Source organism: Colobus angolensis, unplaced genomic scaffold, assembly GCF_000951035.1.
Source record: "Colobus angolensis palliatus isolate OR3802 unplaced genomic scaffold, Cang.pa_1.0 Scaffold180, whole genome shotgun sequence".
In the NCBI taxonomy this organism is placed as follows: domain Eukaryota; kingdom Metazoa; phylum Chordata; class Mammalia; order Primates; family Cercopithecidae; genus Colobus; species Colobus angolensis.
This window is the reverse complement of record NW_012114933.1, coordinates 5,128,617-5,135,853: the sequence shown is the minus strand read 5'-3', so window position 1 is coordinate 5,135,853 and position 7,237 is coordinate 5,128,617. Positions and strand designations below refer to the sequence as shown.

Sequence of the window (7,237 nt, the reverse complement as noted above, 5' to 3'; positions counted from 1 at the left end):
TCTGAGAGACAGTTTGTTGTGGTTTCTGTTCTTTTACATTTACTGAGGAGTGTTTTGCTTCCAATTATGTGGTCAATTTTAGATTAAGTTTGATGTGGTGCTGAGAATAATGTCTATTCTGTTGATTTAGCATGGAGAGTTCTGTAGATGTCTATTAGGTCCAGTTGGTGCAGAACTGAGTTCAAGTCATGGATATTCTTGTTAACCTTCTGTCTCATTGATCTGTCTAATATTGACAGTGGGGTGTTAAATTCTTCCATTATTATTGTGTAGGAGTCTAAGTCTCTTTGTAGGTCTTTAAGAACTTGCTCTATGATTCTGAGTCCTCCTGTATTGTGTGCCTATATATTTAGGATAGTTAGCTCTCCTTACTGAATTGATCCCTTTATCATTATGTAATGGCCTTCTTTGTCTTTTTTGGTCTTTCTTGGTTTAAATTCTGTTTTATCAGAGACTAGGATTGCAACCCCTGCTTTTTTTTGTTTTCCATTTGCTTGGTAGATCTTCCTCCATCCCTTTATTTTGAGCCTATGTGTGTCTTTGCATGTGAGATTGGTCTCCTGAATACAGCATACTAATGGGTCTTGACTCTATCTGATTTGCCAGTCTGTGTCTTTTAATTGGGACATTTAGCCCATTTACATTTAAGGCTAATATTGTTATGTGTGAATTTGATCCTGTCATTATGATGCTAGCTGGTTATTTTGCTCATTAATTGATGTAGTTTCTCTATAGTGTTGATGGTCTTTACCATTTGGCATGTTTTTGCTGTGGCTGGTACCAGTTGTTCCTTTCCATGTTTAGTACTTCCTTCAGGAGCTCTTGTAAGGCAGGCCTGGTGGTGACAAAATCTCTCAGCATTTGTTTTTCTGTAAAGGATTTTATTTCTCTTTAACTTATGAAGCTTAGTTTGGTTGGATATGAAATTCTGGGTTGAAAATTCTTTTCTTTAAAATCTTTTCTTTAAGAATGTTGAATATTGTCCCCCACTCTTTTCTGGCTTGTAGGCTTTCTGCTGAGAGATCCACTGATAGTCTGATGGCCTTCCCTTTGTGGGTAACCTGACCTTTCTTTCTGGCTGTGCTTAACATTTTTTCCTTCATTTCTACCTTTGTGAATCTGACAATTATGTGTCTTTGGGTTGCTCTTCTTGAGGAGTATCTTTGTGGTGTTCTCTGTATTTTCTGAATTTGAATATTGGCCTGCCTTACTAGGTTGGGGAAGTTCTCCTGGATAATATCCTGGAGAGTGTTCTCTAACTCGGATCCATTCTCCCTGTCACTTTCAGGAACACCAATCAAAGTAGTCTTTTCACATAGTCCCATATTTCTTGGAGGCTTAGTTCATTTCTTTTCACTCTTTTTTCTCTAATCTTGTCTTCTCACTTTATTATATTAATTTGATCTTCGATCACTGTTATCCTTTTTTCCACTTGATTGAATCAGCTATTGAAGTTTGTGTATGTGTCACGAAGTTCTCGTGTTATGGTTTTCCACTCCATCCGGTCATTTAAGATCTTCTCTACACTATTCTAGTTCACCAATCATCTAACCTTTTTTCAAGGTTTTTGGCTTTCTTCCAATGGGTTAGAACATGCTCCTTTAGCTTGGAGCAGTTTGTTATCACCGACCTTCTAAAGCCTACTTCTGTCAACTCATCAAACTCATTCTCTGTCCAGTTTTGTTCCCTTGCTGGCAAGGAGCTGCGATCCTTTGGAGAAGAGGCACTCTGGTTTCTCCCCATCTTTGCGGTTTTATTTACCTTTGGTCTTTGATGTTGGTGACCTACAGATGGGGTTTTGGTGTGGATGTGCTTTTTGTTGATGTTGATGCTGTTTCTCCTGTTTGTTAGTTTTCCTTCTAACAGTTGGGCCCTCAGCTGAAGGTCTGTTGGAGTTTGCTGGAGATCCACTCCAGACCCTGTTTGCCTGGGTATCACTAGTGGAGGCTGCAGAACAGCTTCATCCCAGAGGGGCCCCCTGCCTGTATGAGGTGTCTGTCAGCCCCTACTGGGAGGTGTCTCCCAGTCAGGCAACACGGGGGTCAGGGACCCACTTGAGGAAGCAGTCTGTCCATTCTCAGAGCTCAAATGCCATGCTGAGAGAACTACTGCTCTCTTCAGAGCTGCCAGACAGGACCTTTAGGTCTGCTGAAGCTGTCTGCTGCCTTGTGTTCTGATATGTCCTGCCCACAGAGGTGGAATCTAGAGAGGCAGTAGGCCTTGCTGAGCTGCAGTGGGCTCTCCCAGTTTGAGTTTCTTGGCCTCTTTGTTTACACTGTGAGCACAAAACCACCTACTCCAGCCTCAGCAATGGTGGATGTCCCTCACCCTGCCAAGCTGTAGCATTGCAGGTTGATCTCAGACTCTGTGGGTGTGGGACCCGCTGAGCCAGGCATGGGAGGAATTTCCTGGTCTGCCAGTTACGAAGGCCATGGGAAAAGTGCAGTATTTGGGCAGAAGTGTACTGTTCCTCCAGGTACAGACTGTCACGACTTCCCTTGGCTAGGAAAGGGAAATCCCCTAACCCCTTGCACTTCCCCAGTGAGATGACACCCAGCCCTGCTTTGGCTCACCCTCCCTGGGCTGCACCCACTGTCCAACCAGTCCCAATGAGATGAACAAGTTACCTCAGTTGGAAATGCAGAAATTACGTGTCTTCTGCATCGATCTCGCTGGGAGCTGCAGACTGGAGCTGCTCCTGTTTGGCCATCTTGGAAGCCTCCCCACATCTTCACCTTTTCTACCACCAGCACAGATCATGAAGTTTTCAATAACCAGTTTGAAATTATAGGGCTCTGCACCATTGTATATTTGTTGGTCCATCACAGTGACATTTGTTCACTTTTCTCAAGGTGTTTCCAAAACTTTGCATGAGTCTCTTTTTGTGCTTCCCCATCCTGCCACATGACACTTGGTGTGAAGTTTCACATCCTATCCTGTTTTTGGTAGATGAAGTTTCCTACAGTTTTGCTTATGGTTGCTTACCTTCCAGCTAGAAAACAGACAGGAAATGGAGTTTCAGGCAGGAATGACAGTAACAAAAACAACAAAATAGCCCTGATTGAAACATATACTTGTTTCTGTAGTCTTATGAGGGACATGGCTTAAGACATGTGCCAACCTGTCTTGACAATCAGTAATTGATTTTTAAAAAGTTACAGGACACTTTTTTTCAGAAGTGCTTTGCTAGGCTAGACTAGGTAAGCTTCAGTTCAGTTGACCTGTCAGTGATAAAATTATATGGTGGTGGCTGACAGTTCTGTGGTTGAAAACCTGTGCTGAGAATCCATTTTTATTCAGGCAGTCTTATATTTGTGAACTGACTGGTACTGTGACCAGTGGAAGAAAACTAGGGATCCTGGTGCAGTGGGGCAGGGTGGGAAAGGGGCCAGTGTCCTCATTTTCCATTTTGGTGGAAATGTGTCTTCCCTACTTCTCAGCATGAGTAAACCAGCCTGCAGGTTTTACCTGCTTTCAGTTGCTTGCCTATACTCTGCCTTTTCTTTCATTCCCTAAGTCCTCTTCTTTCCTCACCACCTTGATTTCTCTTTTTCCAAAAAGTCAAGGCAGGGAGAGTATGGAGAATGATCAAGGTTGAGTAGAGGGTGGAGGGAGGTGATTCTAGTTCTTTCATTTCTTCTTGCCTTAAGCTGACTTTGAAACTGCAGGGGCTTCTGGTATTTTGGAACTGCTAAAAACACAGGGGCACCACAGCCATGGTCACTATCACATTCCTATGATTGCATTGCTTTCAGGCGATGCTTCCTGATATTACAGAGTTCCCACTTTCTCTGTGCTCCTTCTGATTACTGGAGCTCCTGCCCCCCACCTTGCTAACATTATGAGGTGAAATAGCCACAGATGAAAGCCTTTCTATAGAACAGGACTTGAAATGTGCATGTGCAACTTTCCGACTTCTCACCCACTCATGCTTCCTTACAGCCTGCATGCTTGCTATCTGGGTGGGTGGCCAAGGAGGAGGGAGACCTCAAAAGGGACTTTGGGGCTTAATGAGTGTATCGGAGTCTGGGAAGCATGTGTTTGTAAGGAGCAGTCCATTTAAGCTCTCTTATGGTCAACCACATAGGGCTACCATGGCTGAACAATTAGATTTTAGCCCTGGAGGTTTAACTACCCTGGTGAAGTCTTGAAACCCTCTTTGTGGATTCCCTCGCAGCATCACACTATTGGCCGTAGTGTCAAAAGTGGGAAGGAGTTTACCAGCTCTAACAGCATAGGTTCCTCACCTTCCCTACCCACCCCATTCCCTTCTAAAGGTAAGATTTTCAGGTCCTGAAGGAGACCTGACTTCTACCACTTGCTTGAAACCTGAGTCTAGAATCCCTTCTCTGCTTTTGATTACATTTGCCACTGTCTGGCTTAATTCCATCTCTTATTCAAAATTATTCAAGAAATCTTTATCAAGGGCTTAATTATGTATCATATACTGTTGTTCTAGGTATTGGAGGTCATAGAAGTAAGTAGACAAAAGTATCTCTCATGTGGAGCTTAGATTCCAGTGAGGGAGGCAGGCGGACACACACCTTCTAAAGTATATCAGGGGGTGTTAGATGCCATGGAGAAAAATTTAACAGGGGGGTGGGCCAGAGAGTGCCCTCTGAGGGGTGGGGAAGGGAGTATCCTTCAGGGCCTAGGACGCCTTGTTGGAGTCAGGCTGTAAGTGGTGGGGGGCAAGGTGCATGGAGGTTTTGCCAGAAGCGCACAAGCCCTAAGGGCCCCTCTACTGCTATCTTTATTGATGGGAGTGGGCCAACCCCTGGGCTTTCTCTCTCTCTTTTCTTTCTTTTTGAATCAGGGCCTCTCTCTGTCATCTAGGCTGAAGAGTCATGGTGCAATCACAGCTCATCCAGTACAGTGGAACCATCCCAGCTCACTGCAGCCTCCAACTCCTGGGCTCCAGCAATCATCCTGCCTCAGCCTCATGAGAAGCTGGGACTAAAGGCATGCACCACCATGCCTGGCTAATTTTTAACTTTTTGTGGAGATGGGAGTCTCACCATGTTGCTCAGGCTGATCTGAACTCCTAGGCTCAAGTGATCCTCCTGCCTTGGCCTCCCAAAGTGCTGGGATTACAGGCATGAGCCACCATGCCAGGATGCCAGGCTTCCTCCTAACTCCTGCTGGTGACCATCGTCATCAGCCCTTTAGGGCTAGTGTGAACTGTTCACACTCTTTCTTTCAGACCTGTTCTTCCCTACTCCACTTTCTGCATGGCAGCCAGAATGGTCATTTAACAACAAGGCTGATCATGTTGCAACCCTGCTCAAAACACTTTACCATTTCCTTCCCCATAAAGTTCAAGTTTATTATCAAGGTTTGCAAGGCCTGGCTTTGTAGTCTGTGTCCTGCCTACCCATCTTTCTCAAATCTTGTGCTAACTCCCTTTTCTCCCCTCTTCCTCCAAATGCACTGTCCAGAAAGACACCTCCAGTACATACTCTTCTTCCTGCTGGTAAGGACCCTCCCTCCCTTCCTGCTGGCTGACTCTGTCCTTCTCCAGGAAGCTTCCCCATGTACTCAAGATAGAGCTGTCTTCTTAGTTATCTCTGTCATTGATGGACAAAATACCATCAGATCAGAGCTGGAGATTTATTTGTCTGGGAGCAAGTTCTGATTTCTAGCAGGCTGGCACTAACAGCTAAGCACTGAGAGCTGGGCCTCACATTTTCTGGCTACTCATAAACACTCTCATGGAGCATCAGTGTCAGACCAGGTGATTCTAATAAAGTGAGAAAAAAACAAGTCCTCTCTGGCATCATGTTTGAGTCTCTCCATTCTTTCCATCTCCTGGATAATTAAGGTTTATTAAGAGACTGAGTCATAGAATTATTTCACTTGCTGACAACACCCAAGTCACAGCAAACTCATACTTCCTTGAATCCTATCCTAAACTGCCCGACACAAGCTCTAAACTTGTGAAAAGCCCCATCCAACACCCTCTTACTGAGCCAGTCCATGGTTTCACATGGTGGGCAGTCTCCCTTGCTAAGCCAGAATCAATGAATATAAATTTGTTTGACTTCAGGTGAATTCCCAGTGGTCTTGGATTTATGGGCATCACCTCTGTAGATTGTCAAGACGGACTTTTGTGAACAGCTGTTGATGAACTGAATTCACAAGGGGGAAGGGACATCTGTGGCAGCAGTGCTGGGCCTGGCTGTACTTCCTACCCCCAGACTTCAGGCATTAGCCTACTCTGTGCATTAGCACAAGTGTGTGTGTGTGTGTATGTGTGTATGTAGAACCTACTTTAAGATTACACTATAAAACCAAGGTTAATTTCTTCATTCCAACTTTTAAAAGCTTGATTCTGGCCAAGTTTTCTCATCTTTGAAGACATCAGCAAGGCACACTGTTTCCCAAAGCATGGGAAAGTAAACCTGTTACTTCTGCAGGTTTATATATATATCTCTCTCTATATATATAGACAAAATTTACATAGGAAAAGTTTCAGGTTGCACTGATCTTTTACTATTTCAAAATTGTTATCAAAAATCCCCCACATATTTATCTGAAGGAGTTAAAGATCTCATTCGAATGGCTGTGGATCATAGTATGGATAGCAAATCGTCTTTTTAATGGAAACTCTGTGGTCAAGTTTCTGTTTATGGGATGTAGAGTGGGCCCTAAGAATAACTTGAAGTTCGCCCCTCTTGGAAAAAAAACACCACCTAAGTTATGTAAGAGAATGGATGAAACTAAACTATTGGCTTAATTGACTCAAGTCTGGTCAGTGTTTTCAAATGGCTTCTGATTTATAAACAAGCACAGCAAGAGAGGAGGAACTTAGGGAGTTTTTTTTTAACCTCTGGTGTTTTAGCACTTGTTACCCAAAATTCCCCAGATGTGTGTTATGATACATTGCTTCAACTTCACCACATCTTTTCAAGGAAGAAGCAACAGAAAGGGAGTCCCAGGTGTTTTGGCAGAGGCAAGAGCACTGACTTGTAAAGGCCTGGAGAGGTCTGGTTGGGACCTGGAGTCAGGGCTTCCCTTGGACAGGTGGTTGCTGGGGCTGCCTGGGTAGAGGGAGCTGGGCTCTGCCATTCACCTGCCAAGAGGGGAGTTGCCAGTTTCTTCACTTGCTTTGGATTTGCGAAGCAAAGCACGTTCCCTAGTGGCCTTCTCAGTTGTTGACACCTAATGGAAGAGACCAAACCTGAGAACTAGAGAAGTAGCAGATATACTTTCCCATGCTTCTGGGAAACAGTGTGCC

General features: G+C 44.3%; 1 protein-coding gene across 1 annotated transcript in view; it reads right to left on the bottom strand.

The window, feature by feature from the left end:
• Window positions 1-2,993, bottom strand: part of GZMA (granzyme A (granzyme 1, cytotoxic T-lymphocyte-associated serine esterase 3)) — a 27,068-nt gene extending 24,075 nt beyond the window's left edge. Inside the window, exon 1 of the mRNA XM_011939360.1 lies at window positions 2,628-2,993. The gene's annotated coding sequence lies outside the window, so the exon portion shown is untranslated. The remainder of the gene's footprint in view (window positions 1-2,627) is intronic.
• Window positions 2,994-7,237: the final 4,244 nt, after the last annotated feature.